The 16,599-nt window shown below is 42.9% G+C and overlaps 1 long non-coding RNA gene across 1 annotated transcript in view; it reads left to right on the forward strand.

Moving 5' to 3' along the window:
* Positions 1-594: 594 nt before the first annotated feature.
* LOC120041953 overlaps positions 595-16,599 on the forward strand; it is a 51,841-nt gene continuing 35,836 nt past the window's right edge. Inside the window, exons 1-2 of the long non-coding RNA XR_005475993.1 lie at positions 595-852; positions 1,797-1,912. This is a non-coding gene — a long non-coding RNA (uncharacterized LOC120041953). The remainder of the gene's footprint in view (positions 853-1,796; positions 1,913-16,599) is intronic.

Here is a 16,599-nt window from a genome sequence, read left to right on the forward strand (position 1 = left end):
CTGGAGTTTGCCTATCTGGGTTGATTAAAGGCCCAAAATCACAGTGTGACAGTGGCGCACAAGTTTATTAGGGAGGTCTTGAAACGTCATATCAGTTTCAGAATGAAAATGTGGCTGGGGGTATGCAAACAAAATGACATATGGAACTGGTTACAGAACATACTGTTAGAAACTGGTGTAGTGATAATATTGCCATGATCTTCATTCTTTACTGTTTGCACCTTGTAATACATGAGATGATGATGACTGCATGATGAATGTTTATGATGATGATGGTGAAAATCATGAGTATGATGATCATGATGATTATTAGGATAATGATCTGAATGATGATGATGGTGAGGAGGATGATTGTTGTTATTATAGTTTTATTAATGTGACGAAGATGAATATTATGATCATCATGATGATGTTAACGATGTTGAAATCTACTTAATAAACGTGAAGCTCGAACACATTTGGCATAATCACGTTCCCCTATTCTCCTGTAGCCGATTCTCAAATCCATATTGGCGAAGGGACGGGCGGCAATCAGCTGCGCAGCGTTCTAACTTTGTCCCTTCATTATTTGAGCTCCATATCGCTACTGCACAGTCGCGCTACGTTTAGAGCGAGAGAAAGAGGGAGAGAATTCAGACTTTTATTGTGACTCCGTAGTAGGCCACAGCACAACAGAATATTTAGTTGTTGTGTGCGAATTAGTTGTTTATCGATTTGATACATAATATTTGACTGCGAGTTTTGGTTGCAGTTCTGAAATCGGGGAGTGTCGTGGCGGGTGGAAATCAGGTTTGAGGAATCAGTGGGATGTGTTGATCTGTTCATGAGCGCAGCGCATTCTTCCGAAAGAAGGTAACATTATATATTTGTGCCATCGTACTGTCATTCTGTCCAAATGTCTGTGAAATATTTGGTGTCTGTGAATGGTCTCTATCGCGCCACAGAATCAGTTTTACCAAGTGCAAGTTGATTATTTCAGCCTAAATATTGTTGTTGTTCTGGCATTTTATGTTTACAGAACAACATTTACATTTAGAAATGCGCCGCGTCATCTTTTTTTACACGGTAGACATTCTCTGTCGCTGTTGTCAATATCGTTATTATTTTAAATACGTTTTATAGACACGTGAACTGCCTACTCTACTGCCTTAGACATCGCTGAACTGTACCATTAGAGCTACCCTTACCCTGCGGGAGCATCCTTCACTGTCTAGAATGAACTTTCGAGAAAGCGGGAGCCTATCTGACAAGTAGAATGAATTTGCTAGAAATCAATAATTGGCCAATGCTATTTCCAGCGGAGGGAAGTGCTTCTCCATCCATGTAGCTGTTGTGCTGTTACATGTGTCAGTTATCCATCAGCTTTTCAGTACATCGTTATAATCACATTCATGCAATATTGAACCCTGGTACCCAAAGAAACTACCTACCTAGTGTCATTCATAGTAGTTTACAGACGCACATATGCCAATATCTCTATTTTTTATAGGCTATACATTCAATCTCAATCGGATTCCTTCTATTTAGGCTAATTTATACAATCTAACTTTATCATCGGTGACAGCTGATAGCCTATTCCTGTATTTTCACACACGTTTTTGCAACATCACTGTATTGTGTAGGTATTAGACTGGCCATAATAATATTTTGATTTGATGGGAAGAGCGGTGCACCTTCTGTGTTTTTGCCTTCCTCTCCCCCGTCTTGACACTGTTTTTGCAACATCACTGTATTGTGTAGGTATTAGACTGGCCATAATAATCTGATTCCTAATAAACATGTCCTCCCTATCCCAGGCTGCACCTCACCAACCCATAACAGCACGTTTAACCGCGGAGCTAAGATGAAACCACTCCTGTTCCGGCTCTGGGAGACTGGGCTAGCTCTCTCTCTGCTCTACTCCACTGCACAGGTACTGTACCATTCACATGGTGGCATTTAAATATACGTTTCATTCAATTTGATATGGCACCTGTTTCTGAAATGGTGGGTAGGGATGATGAGGCCACCCACTGTGGAGTCGTAAACTTAATGTAAAGTGTGATCAAACCTTCACTTATGTGATATTTTATGTGAAGGTTGCTTGTTCAACCCTGAAGAAGGCCCCGGGTTCCAGAACGTTGGTTCTGTTATAAATGATTGGGAGTGATGAAGGGTGCATCTCAGTTGTATTCCCCTTCATTCTGATGTCTGATGTCTGATGTCCTCACCTCCTTCTCAAAGCATGTTGGAGGAGAAGGTGTGAGGGGAGGAACCTCCGCACTGGGCACAGATGTCAGTTCAACGTCTACTTTTGATTTACATTTGGTTGAGTTGTCAACTAACGTGAATTCAATGTGAAAATTTACTGTCAGTGTATTTAGGTTAAAAGTTGGGTGAAAAAATGATGAAATTCCCTACATTCATGACTTTTTACAAATCCAATCAGGTTGATTCAACGTCATCACATTGCAATTTTGGGTTGAAATGATGTAGAAACAACGTTGATTCAACCAGTTTTTGCCCAGTGGGTCAGATCTTCTCCTCCACTGCGTTTTGAAAAGGAGACAAGGATGTGAGAAATCAAGCAAAGACAAGATTCACCCGTAGAGTGTCTCACTTTCTTTGTTTTTTATAATTGATGGTCAGTATATAGTCTGCACCTTGTCAACTATGTGGGGGTGTGCCTCTCTTCCAAATGACACTCCGTTCCCTATGTAGTTTACACTACTAAGTAGTGCACGGTATAGTTTACACTACTAAGTAGTGCACTATATAGGGAAAACGGTACCGTTTGGGACACACACATGGTCACATCTCGAAGCTCTTGTTCCTGGGTATTCCAGCCTATACAGGTGTGTGGCTATTATTGTAGATGTGTGTAGTACATAGCTATGGGACAGTTGGAGGATGTTCGTCTGCCTGGCTTTGTGTCTATTTGGAGCCAGCTGAATTGAATGTCACCTCTCTTTACGAGGATCAACGCTCTAAAGCCCTAAGGTTGATATATATAGTGATTATAGTAGTGGGTTGTAGTGGTGTCTAATACACACACACACACACACACACACACACACACACACACACACACACACACACACACACACACACACACACACACACACACACACACACACACACACACACACACACACACACACACACACACACACAACAGGCTGCTGAGGGCCAGGTGATAACAGAGATCTGTTGGGCTCTGCCACTGAGTGGTGAGGCCTTTTTTAGGATAAGGGATGCATCCCAAATGGGACTCTGGTCAAAAGTAGTGCACTTGATAAAATAGGGTCCCATTTGGCACACACCAAGGCTTGCTAGTTAACATGTAGTAAGCTAGTGTGTGAATACAGATGGAGCACACTGAAACCTGAATCTGCCAGTTGACTGTGATGTTGGACACGCTGCTTTAGGACACGCTGCTTTCTACAGGAGACCAAAATAGAGTTCGAAGTCTGTTTTATGATTTGTTTGTATAACATGCTGGTATTTGTATTTACATGTTGTCTGTATGAAGTAAAAGGAATGACCCATGGAGATTAGAATAACTTTGAGTCTCCTCTCTAGTGTTGATTCACTTTTCCCAATAGCACAATGTAGGGCCCCTTTACAGCACTTGTAATTGTCTGGTTTCTAAAAGACCTGTCTGTCTTATAGGTCCTGCATTTCATTTCTGTCTGTATGTGAGTGTAACATGTGGAGCCGTTGCGTGGTAGTAAGTCAGAACAATGAGAGCCACCAGTGTCGTGAGGACAGGTGTGTCTATGTGAGTGTAACATGTGGAGCCGTTGCGTGGTAGTAAGTCAGAACAATGAGAGCCACCAGTGTCGTGAGGACAGGTGTGTCTGTATGTGAGTGTAACATGTGGAGCCGTTGCGTGGGTAGTAAGTCAGAACAATGAGAGCCACCAGTGTCGTGAGGACAGGTGTGTCTGCTAAGGCTCTCTCCTAGTTCTCAGCCCTCTCACTCATCTGCTCATACAATTAGACCCTGAATCTGGTGCCTAACCTCTTAGTGACCACGGCCCTGACACACCCACACACACACACCTGCACGCATGGACACACACAGACACACACATGGATGCAATAGACAACAAGAAATCCAAAGAGGCCAGCCAATTGGATCCTGGTCTGTTTAAGTGTGCAGCGCCCATCATTGTTGGCTCAATAACCACCATTTTTTATTTAACATTGTTATCAGGAAATATTCCAAAACTATTGAAATCAGCTCTTGTGGTGCCACTCCATAAGGACGGGGATAGTAGTGATCTTAATTATTATCACCCCATTTCAAGGCTTCCTTTTATAGATAAGATTATTGAATCCTTGGTAAATGTACAACTTTTCTCTTTTTTGTCTGAGAAATGAATTTTGAATGTTAACCAATCAGGGTTCAGGCCTGGACAGAGCACTATTACAGCAACCACTTTGGTAGTTAATGATCTTGTCAATGCTTTACACACTACAATGAAATGTGCTGCTTTGTTTGTGGACCCGTCAAACACTTTTGATACTGTTGATCATGCTATTTTCTAAGTTGTCCTCAGTAGGCCTGAGCTCTGTCGCCTGTTCATGGTTTCATGATTATCTTAGTGACAGAACTCAGGCTGATGTGATTGATGGGGTTAAGTCTGAATTTCTTGAAGTACGTGAAGGTGTACCACAGGGGTTGATTTTGGGACCTGCTCTCTTCACTATTTACTGTATATACACACCATTGGTCAATCTGTTAAAAATGGTGAACTTCATCTATATGCAGATGATAGTATTACGTCTGCTACTGCCTGCCTTGATCTGCCTGTTGATCTGCCTGTTGATCTACCTGACTTGATCTGGCTGTTGATCTACCTGACTTGATATGGCTGTTGATCTGACTGTTGATCTGCCTGTTGATCAGCCTGTTGATCTGACTGTTGATCTGCCTGTTGATCTGACTGTTGATCTACCTGACTTGATATGGCTGTTGATCTGCCTGTTGATCTGCCTGTTGATCTGCCTGTTGATCTGCCTGTTGATCTGCCTGTTGATCTGACTGTTGATCTACCTGACTTGATCTGGCTGTTGATCTACCTGACTTGATATGGCTATTGATCTGACTGTTGATCAGCCTGTTGATCTGACTGTTGATCTACCTGACTTGATATGGCTGTTGATCTGACTGTTGATCTGGCTGTTGATCTGACTGTTGATCTGCCTGTTGATCTGCCTGTTGATCTGCCTGTTGATCTGACTGTTGATCTGACTGTTGATCTGGCTGTTGATCTGACTGTTGATCTACCTGACTTGATATGGCTGTTGATCTGACTGTTGATCTGACTGTTGATCTGACTGTTGATCTGACTGTTGATCTACCTGACTTGATATGGCTGTTGATCTGACTGTTGATCTGACTGTTGATCTGCCTGTTGATCTACCTGACTTGATATGGCTGTTGATCTGACTGTTGATCTGGCTGTTGATCTGACTGTTGATCTGGCTGTTGATCTGACTGTTGATCTGGCTGTTGATCTGACTGTTGATCTGCCTGTTGATCTGACTGTTGATCTACCTGACTTGATCTGGCTGTTGATCTGGCTGTTGATCTGGCTGTTGATCTGGCTGTTGATCTGACTGTTGATCTGGCTGTTGATCTGGCTGTTGATCTGACTGTTGATCTGGCTGTTGATCTGGCTGTGTCTAAACTACAGTCAGCTTTTAGAGCTATGCAGGAATCCCTTGCTGATTTAAAACTTGATATGGAGAACACTAAATACATGCTGTTTTGAAACTCTCTCAGAATGTTTCAGATGACCTACATGTTCACTCATTAGATGGTTCTCCAATCAAACGTGTTCCCGCATATAAATACTTATGTCTTTGAAATTTTAAAAACATAGATGAGCTGGTTAAGAAGCTAAGATTTAAAGTAGACTTTTTCTACAGAAACAGATGGTGCCTTTCTCTAAGCAGTAGGAAGCAGATCATTCAGTCAACCTTTTTATCTGTTCTTGTTTATGCAGCTGCTACTACACTTAAACCTTTGCATAGCATCTACCGTAGTGCCCTTTGTTTTGTTACAGGTGAAGGTTTTAATAGTCATCACTGCATCCTGTATCAAAAGGTTGGCTGGACTTCTCTAAAGACCCGTAGGTCTCTACATTACTCCCTTTTTGGTTACAAGGCCCAACGTCATAAACTTCCGTCTTATCTAACTTTACTTTTGAAGTATAGACACCCGAGTTGCCTAACCCGTTCATGGGATTGGTTAACTCTTGAGGTTCCTAGGGTCTCCACAGAGCTGGGTAAATCTGCTTTTAGTGTTAATGCACCGTATTGCTGGAACAAAATTCAAAATACATTTCATCTTGATGTTCTGGTGCCGCGCTGACTTATTGTGGAGGAATGTCTTTTATTCTCTGTGATTTCTGATGTTTTATTTGTGCTTCCCATGACTGTATTTTAATGTGTATTTACAGTATATAGTTTGTGTATAATGTGTTGTTGTAAATACGGTGCGCATTTGCAAAATAGACCTAGGTCTCAATATGTCCCTAAAGGTTAAATTAAAAATAATAATATGGATAGATGCATATTGAAAGGGTGTGACAGAGAAGGGGGGACATTTGGGAATTTTGGGCTAGAAAAATCAGGGGTGTACACCTACGCACACACACACACACACACACACACACACACACACACACACACACACACACACACACACACACACACACACACACACACACACACACACACACACACACGGATGCATACTCACGTAGGCAGGCACATGCACGCAGGTAGGCTTCCCCTCTCTCTCTCCTTCTCTCTTTCCCTCTCTCTTCTCTCTTTCTCTCACACACAGCTGCCAGAGGTCTTTCACCAGCCACACCTGTGGCTTAGCCTCCCTCTGTGACCAGTGGAACAGAGGCTCACACAGGCCCTGTGTGGGAGAGAGAGAGACCGAGGGTGAGAGAGCGTGAGAGAGACAGCAAGAGAGGGAGAGAGCGGGAGAGAGTGACCGAGAGAGAGAGAGAGGGTCTCCTAGGGAACAGATGGAGGGGAACACATTATATCAGCTGAGTGCTTTAGCAGATAGCATGTCCAGGTTTATTTGTAATTCTGTTGAGTTCATGTCTCCATGATATATCAGTTGTCCATTCCCCCACTTTATCTCTCACACTCTCACTCTCACTCTCACACACACACACACACACACACACACACACACACACACACACACACACACACACACACACACACACACACACACACACACACACACACACACACACACTCCAACTGTGCCTCTCTGTTAGCTGCATATCGCCCCAATAATGAGTTAACTGCAGAAAACGACGTGCTAAACTCCTTAAAGTCTCTTAAAAGTGCTGATTTCACCACATTTGTGATCACGTGTCGCTGTAAATACTGCTGCTGACAGGAGCAAGGGACGCAGCTTGCTCGGTCAGAGCACCGGCCTCCAGAATGCTGCAGTGATTTGTGAGTTAGACCTCAAAACACTTCTCTTTCTCCCCTAAACGCTGTTTTCCCGGACCCAGAGTAGCCCTTTCCTGCAGTCAATGACCAAAAGCGCCCTCTTTGGCCTCATGGGTGGAATGTTATTACTTTTTCATCATGTCATAATTATTGAAGATACTTTTTTTTTTTACGACAAATCAAGTGTGTTAATGTCAAACAGTTTTGTTATATTTCAGTCTTCTGTGATCTATATAAAGTGTAATATTGGGATGTTATTCATTTCAGCTCTATATCTTAAAAAAAAAAAAAAAGTCCATAACCATGTGTGGGAGGTGTATACTTTTGTTTCAAAGTAGATTTGCTTAACACTACTAATAATCTCTCTGTGTGGCCCAGATTTAGCCCACTGCAGTAATTGAAGAGGGCATCTATTTATCCTTCAAAAGTTGAACTAATTTAAACTTTTTCCTTAAAAAAAAAAACGGACTAATGGCGGATGGTCTGTTGCCGGTCAACGTATGAGCCCCATACCGTCTTGGACTCATTGTTAGTCTCCATTTTTTACGGGATTCATGACTGATACAAAATCTTTGAATCTCTGTGTGGCCCGCTGTTAATCTACTCCTGACCTGTACTATAATGTAAACTCAATGGAGAATGTCCTCTGAAAGTGTTTTTCTGTTGAGGCGTGAGGGAAAGATAAAACTTGGTGGTGGAATGTTTTGGGCATTGGACAGTAGAGTCAGACAGCCAGATAGCCAGTCAGTCAGGTCAAATGAGGATTAGTAGGGTGGGGGGTTATGGGGGCTGTAGTTAGGGAAGGGTGGGGAGTTATGGGGGCTGTAGTTAGTAGGTCCATGCTTGGCTGGGTGTCCGTCTGGATTATGACAAGCAGATGTGGGATTAGACTCACGCTTGATTAGCTTTTATTGTTGCCGTGGTTTTCTAGAGGTGCTGTAAGACTTAGAGCTCTGCTTTCCTTCTCTTCAATTTCTGGCTTTCTCTCCATCTCTCTCTCCATCTCTCTCTCCTTCTTTCAGTGTCACTCTTTCTCTCTGTCTCTATCTCTCTATCCCCCCGTTCTCTCTCTGTAACCTCTTTCCTGTCTCTGTCTTTGTCTTTCCTGTATCTCTCCCTCCCCCTCTTTCTCTCTGTCTCTATCTCTCTATCCCCCCTTTCTCTCTCTCTGTAATCTCTTTCCTGTCTCTGTCTTTGTCTTTCCTGTATCTCTCTCTCTCCCTCCCCCTCTTTCTCTCTCTCTGCCTCAGACTCCAGAGGTTACTGAGTACATAAGTTCACTACTGGTATTGTGCTGTTAGTCAGGCATCCATTTTGACAGATTTAGCTCAGGTCAACAGGTCAACACTTTGTTGTTGTGTTCATTGGCAACAGAAAATAGTGAGAAGACTGTGTGTGTGTGTGTGTGTGTGTGTGTGTGTGTGTGTGTGTGTGTGTGTGTGTGTGTGTGTGTGTGTGTGTGTGTGTGTAGACTCAGGAATAGAAGAATAGAAGGGCACATGGCTGTTATCTCCCACTGACGATGGTGTTGGGGTAACAGCTACGTAATCACAGGGTATTCTTCTTGGAGCCTTCCTGAGATCAACACCTTCTCTCTGTAGTGGAGGGAGACTCAAGACACTCCGAGGGTATTAGCACTGCTAACGAAAATACTCTCCCACTCCCCTCACTCTCTCTTCTCCCCTTCTCTTTCTCTCCCTCTCTCTCTTCTCCCCTTCTCTCTTTCTTTCATTTATCTCTCTCTGCTTCTTTCCTTCTCTCTATATTTTCCTTGCTATAGAAAATATGAATGTGTGTTGGCAACATGATCAAGATGGCTTATGGCGTTTTCTTTGAAGACTACTTTCTGGTGAGCAGGTATCCGCGTGGTCGTACCAGAGAGCTTTTCATTGCAATGCAGTGAAGGATATACAGTATGTGTGCTAGAGACTGTAGCTGTCCTGTAGGCAGAGGAGGGTGGGGTGGGAGTGGTGTTCCCATGGCTCCTGTTTGGATACAGAGGGGTTAAGGGGGCACACAGTAACCACATTGTGTTTGAACAGCTGTCTGTTACAAACAACAGGCTGAGGGATGACAGGAAGTCACCTGGGAGGTCAACAGGAAGAGGAAGTGGACAGGGGTAGATTTGGGAGTAGATGGAGTGTTGTAGAGGTGTCACTGTATGCTGTGATAAAGGCACAAAGGAGAAATGGCTTTCACAATAAAAAACATGGAAATCCCTGAGGGAGATGGTCTCTGTGTGTGTTATAGAGGGAATAGTATGTTAACTTGTTATTATCCATTAATGCAGGTTTTCACAGCAGTCCCAGCGTGAATCTCCCTATGTCAACCCCTCCCTCCCTCTCTTTCTCTCAACATGTCCCTCCCTCCCTCCCTCTTTTTCTCTCAAAATGTCAACCTCTCCATCCCTCCGTCCCTCCCACTTTTCTCTCAACATGTCAACCTCTCCCTCCCACTTTTTCTCTCAACATGTCAACATGTCTCTCCCTTCCTCTCTACCTCTTTTCCTCTCAACATGGGAGGAAACTCACTGATGAGAAGATTTAGCAGTTCACAGAAACATCACGTGTACTAGAGGTCGACCGATTATGATTTTTCAACGCCGATACCGATACCGATTATTGGAGGACCAAAAAAGCCGATACCGATTAATCGGCCAATTTATTTATTTATTTTTTTGTAATAATGACAATTACAACAATACTGAATGAACACTTATTTTGACTTAATATAATACATCAATAAAATCAATTTAGCCTCAAATAAATTATGAAACATGTTCAATTTGGTTTAAATACTGCAAAAACAAAGTTTTGGAGAAGAAAGTAAAAGTGCAATATGTGCCATGTAAAAAAGCTAAAGTTCCTTGCTCAGAACATGAGAACATATGAAAGCTGGTGGTTCCTTTTAACATGGGTCTTCAATATTCCCAGGTAAGAAGTTTTAGGTTGTAGTTATTATAGGAATTATAGGACTATTTCTCTCTATACCATTTGTATTTCATATACCTTTGACTATTGGATGTTCTTATAGGCACTTTAGTATTGCCAGTGTAACAGTATAGCTTCCGTCCCTCTCCTCGCCCCTACCTGGGCTCGAATCAGGGACACATCGACAACAGCCACCCTCGAAGCAACGTTACCCATCGCTCCACAAAAGCCGCGGTCCTTGCAGAGCAAGGGGAACAACTACTCCAAGTCTCAGAGCGAGTGACGTCACTGATTGAAACGCTATTAGCGCACACCCCGTTAACTAGCTAACCATGTCACATCGGTTACACCAGCCTAATCTCGGGAGTTGATAGGCTTGAAGTCATTAACAGCTCAATGCTTGAAGCTTTGCGAAGAGCTGCTGGCAAACGCACGAAAGTGCTGTTTGAATGAATGCGTATGAGCCTGCTGCTGTCTACCATCGCTCAGTCAGACTGCTCTATCAAATATCAAATCATAGACTTAATTATAAAATAATAACACACAGAAATACGAGCCTTTGGTCATTAATATGGTCGAATCCGGAAACTATCATTTCGAAAATAAAACGTTTATTCTTTCAGTGAAATACGGAACCGTTCTGTATTTTACCTAACGGGTGGCATCCCTAAGTCTAAATATTGCTGTTACATTGTACAACCTTCAATGTTATGTCATAATTATGAACAATTCTGGCAAATTAATTACGGTCTTTGTTAGGAATAAATGGACTTCACACAGTTTGCAACGAGCCAGGCGGCCCAAACTGCTGCATATACCCTGACTGCTTGCACGGAACGCAAGAGAAGTGACACAATTTCCCTAATTATAAGAAGTTCATGTTAGCAGGCAATATTAACTAAATATGCAGGTTTAAAAATGTATGCTTCTGTATTGATTTTAAAGAAAGGCATTGATATTTATGGTTAGGTTTGGTGCAACGACAGTGCTAAATCATCACCCGTTTGGCGAAATAGGCTGTGATTCGATGAGAAATTAACACCGCATCGATTATATGCAATGCAGGACACGCTAGATAAACTAGTAATATCATCAACCATGTGTAGTTAACTAGTGATTATGTGAAGATTGATTGTTTAATTCTAGCTAGCAACTTACCTTGGCTTCTTGCTGCTCTCGCGTAACAGGTAGTCAGCCATCCACGCAGGCTCCTCGTGGAGTGCAATGTAAGGCAGGTGGTTAGAGCGTTGGACTAGTAACCGGAAGGTTGCAAAAACGAATCCCCGAGCTGACAAGGTAAAAAATCTGTCGTTCTGCCCCTGAACAAGGCAGTTAACAAACGTTCCTAGGCCGTCATTGAAAATAAGAATGTGTTCTTAACTGACTTGCCTAGTTAAATAAAGGTGTAAAAAAATATATATTATGTTATGAAAACTTGAAATCGGCCCTAATTAATCGGCCATTCCGATTAATCGGTCGACCTCTAACGTGTACTGTTAGCTGACTCTGTTGTGACTGTTATCTTGGTTTGGGTGGATTCTACCATGGGTTCATGGTATTGCACTGGGGCCATAAGACCTACTCTTTACAGTAACCTCTTTACACAGGTTACCCTTGGTGTAGTGGGTGTGTTTGGGTGTAGTGTGTTGTTGATACACCACAAGTGTGTGTGTTAGTCTACAGTGTATTTGTGTGTTACTGTGCAAGCTTGGAGTGTGTTGTCAGTCTTCTACAGTGGCCCCTATTACACCACAATTGAGTGTGTTAGTCTGCAGTGTTTGTGTGTTACTGCAAGGGTGGTGTATTGTCAATCTTCTACAGAGGCCCCTATAACACAATTTTGAGGCCCTTGGATGCTATCCATCGTTGATTCCGCCATGCAAACTGCCCTGGCAGCCACAGGCACCAGTCCTTCACAAATTGGACTCCATTAGATCCTTGCAGGCGATAGCATTAGCGCTAGCGTTGTCGCTAGCCAATCTCTCAGTGTCAATCATTAGCATGGATTTCACAGCTCTGTTCAAAGGGGAAACCCAAAACCCTGGCGCAGGATGATAATAGTAAGTGCAATCTGGAGTAATGTAATTTTGACCATGTGGCTGGGCTAGTGATGGTGGCTAGCCTAGCGTGTCTTAGCGTGTTTTGTGTTATCGCCGTTGTCCTTGTTTATTCACAGTTTGGCTCCTGTTTATTTTTCGGTATTGGATTCATTATGTCTCGGAATGTCGTTATCAAGACGAGAGTCTTGCTGGTGAATTTCCTTTCTGTGGTGTATTATTGATATTACTCCAGCCCCGGCTGACTCTCTCTCTCACAGCTGTATGTGTGCCTGCGTGTGTGCATGTGTGTATGTGCGTGCATGTGTACGTGCACGTACGTGTGTGTGTTTCAGCCATCCATTTAGCAAAACTCTTTCCCGGCCAGGAACAAAATCATTTTCACGTGTGGGTGTTATTAAAGGGACAGTGCCGTCAATTCTCCTGTTTTTTAATGATATTTCCACACGTGAAAATTATGACAATGCCCTTTTAGTGTAAGAGCTTTAAAAAGAAAAACACCTGGAATTTCAGCCTGTTCAGAGGGGAGGGAGTTTTTGGCCCACAGCATGACATCACAATCAAATCGGATTATTCTGATTATTTGCATATGTATCCTCCTACATTAAAGGGGTAAACGGGGTAGCCTGTTAAACTCTGAGTGGTTGTTTTGGACGATGTACAGTACACCTGTGGTACCCACTCTGTCAATTTCAGTCAGTAAATAGAAAGTGACATATCATTTAAAAGCTACAGCACGTCTTTTTGGTAATGAAACTCAAACCTTACTACTGGCAATGTCATAAGAATGGCCCCCCACCACCACCCCCTTCATATTCATAGAGTATGCAATTTAGGTCAAGTCACCAAAGTGCAAAAATGTTGCATGCATGGAAAGGGTAAACCCTGGTGGTCATCATAATGCCATTTGGGGTGCCATGTGGGACACAGATTGCTTTTACATCTTGTGGTGGAACAGCTAACACACCAGCTGCCTGTGGGCCCTGGTCAAATGTAGTGCCCTATATAGGGAATAGAGTGACATCTGGGACTCAGCAAAGAACTATGAACTCTGGAGGATAGCAAACTAATGTTCCCTAATAAAAGACACGTAGCGGAGGGATACGAGGCGAGGCAGAGGTAGTGGTTCTCACATACTGTTTGTAGGGCTTGTGTATGGATCAGTGGGTGAGGAGGTGTAGCTGTTCATAGCAGATTAGCTAACTCCCTCTCTGCCTGTTTATTGAAATATCTGCCCATGTCTGTTTCTCAACCTCCGATCTGTGGACAGTTTATGTCCCAGGGATGGTACTCATCGGTCCCTCAGATGGTAGACTGACAATTTCTATACTTGTTATGTAAATGCCTCCTCCAAGAAGAAAATACCCTTGCAGGTAGGGTTGTACATTCTGGGGAATATTCAGAGGTGGAAACTTTCCGTGGGAATTAACGGAAATATATGCAAATTAATATTAATACCATTTAAATGTAGATGTTTTTTGCATTGGATATATTTACTATATCATATAGAGACTGACACATAAACCTTTTACCTTATCATAACTAGACATCATTTCAAATGATTAAATCCTTACAATAGAAATAAAAACAACAATTTTGTTACGAATTGAACTTTAATTAAATGAGTTGACTCTTCACATGGGATGATTTCACTGAACAACAAAAGAAAGGGATTATTGAATGATCCCCAATGATCCATCGCATCTCCCAAAAACGTTTTCAACTCAGGCTTCCATGTCTTCTCCCTGGACCTCCTCAATGACCACCTCTTGAACATCAGACTCTGAGGCATCTTCACTGTCACTTTCCAACCTTGTTGAGGATGGCTCGTTGTCAGGCCTCAAAAAAGCCTCAAATTTGCCTGGATGGACACCAATATTTCAACCCTTGTATTGGTCAGCCTATTGCATGCTTTGGTGTGTGTGTTCCCAAACAAGGACCAGTTGCGCTCTGAGGCGGCTGATGTTGGTGGGATTTGGAGGATGATGGAGGCAACAGGGGAAAAGAGTCTCAGATCCACAAAGTCCCTTCCACCAGGTGGCTGATACATTTACATTTAAGTCATTTAGCAGACGCTCTTATCCAGAGCGACTTACAAATTGGTGCATTCACCTTATGATATCCAGTGGAACAACCACTTTACAATAGTGCATCTAAATCTTTTAAGGGGGGGGGGGTTAGAAGGATTACTTTATCCTATCCTAGGTATTCCTTAAAGAGGTGGGGTTTCAGGTGTCTCCGGAAGGTGGTGATTGACTCCGCTGACCTGGCGTCGTGAGGGAGTTTGTTCCACCATTGGGGTGCCAGAGCAGCGAACAGTTTTGACTGGGCTGAGCGGGAACTGTACTTCCTCAGAGGTAGGGAGGCGAGCAGGCCAGAGGTGGATGAACGCAGTGCCCTTGTTTGGGTGTAGGGCCTGATCAGAGCCTGAAGGTACGGAGGTGCCGTTCCCCTCACAGCTCCGTAGGCAAGCACCATGGTCTTGTAGCGGATGCGAGCTTCAACTGGAAGCCAGTGGAGAGAGCGGAGGAGCGGGGTGACGTGAGAGAACTTGGGAAGGTTGAACACCAGACGGGCTGCGGCGTTCTGGATGAGTTGTAGGGGTTTAATGGCACAGGCAGGGAGCCCAGCCAACAGCGAGTTGCAGTAATCCAGACGGGAGATGACAAGTGCCTGGATTAGGACCTGCGCCGCTTCCTGTGTGAGGCAGGGTCGTACTCTGCGAATGTTGTAGAGCATGAACCTACAGGAACGGGTCACCGCCTTGATGTTAGTTGAGAACGACAGGGTGTTGTCCAGGATCACGCCAAGGTTCTTAGCACTCTGGGAGGAAATTTGACTGCCTTCAGCTCATCTGCAATGTAGAGACTGGTATGTCTCTTGTCCCTTGTGTCTGTGCTCGTGTAGAATAGTGGTTGAGGGGTGGAGATGATGTAGTTAATTATTCCTTGCCCACGAACATTCAACCACTCATCAGAGATGATTGCAATACAGTCCGCTTTCTCTATGATTTGCTTGACATTCACTTGAACTCTGTTGAACTCTGCATCCAGCTAATGTGTAGATAAAGCATGTCTGGTTGGAGGGGTGTATGCTGGGCGAAGAACATTCAGAAATGTCTTCCAATACACATTGCCTGTAAGCATCAGAGGTGAACCAGTTGCATACACAGCTCGAGCAAGATATTCATCAGCATTTCTCTGACTACGTTCGTCCATTGAGTCAAAAAAACTTCTGATTCCAGGAGGACCATGAGCTGTTGCTATCGATAAGGTGTCTGATTCAACATTTTCACCTCAAATAGAAGTAGAGGGACTTTTGTCAGAGGGTGCTTGTTGTGAGCGCTGAGGGAACTTTATGCACTTGGCCAGATGATTCTGCATCTTTGTTGCATTCTTCACATATGATTTGCCACAGTATTTGCAAATGTACACAGCTTTTCCTTCTACATTAGCTGCAGTGAAATGTCTCCACACATCAGATAGTGCCCGTGGCATTTTCCTGTAAAGATTAGAAAATTATTTGTAAAAAAAAAATAATACAATTCCATGTACAGATAAATAGTTAAACAGATAGATTTAACAACTCCTTTGTAAGATACATGTTTTAAAATTAAACAGGTGAATTAACACTCCTCAGTTAGCAGGCTCAAGCAAGCTAAAATCCACATGGTAGCAAAAACTAACTAGCAGAAATTGTTAACAAGTTAGAAATAATTTAAACACACTTTTCTGTAGGCTACTATTTACTAGTTAACAAAAAATAATGTCATATAAAATATATTCACCCCACCCAGTATTGTAATCAAAACTTACCAGAAAGCATGTAGACCTTGGCTTAGACAGTGTAGTCGTGTGGGTTCAATAGCATCTCATTAGTGTGCAAGATTTTGAGAATAAGCTCAGTACATGTGATGGAAGAGTGTACTGTGCATGCAGAGGGTTGTAATTCCATTGATTTGGAATAGTTTAACCAAAATATGCCATAAGACCTAGAATTGCCTTATGTGTATCCCACAAAAAAGGTTCACTGTTATAAGCACATTTTTTGGGAACGTTTCTGGAAAATGTCCAAACATTTCCCGGAAAGTTTCCGACCCTTTGCAACCCTACTTGCAGGTCTCTGCTATATAAGAGT

The sequence above is a fragment of the Salvelinus namaycush genome, unplaced genomic scaffold, assembly GCF_016432855.1.
Source record: "Salvelinus namaycush isolate Seneca unplaced genomic scaffold, SaNama_1.0 Scaffold592, whole genome shotgun sequence".
Classification (NCBI taxonomy): domain Eukaryota; kingdom Metazoa; phylum Chordata; class Actinopteri; order Salmoniformes; family Salmonidae; genus Salvelinus; species Salvelinus namaycush.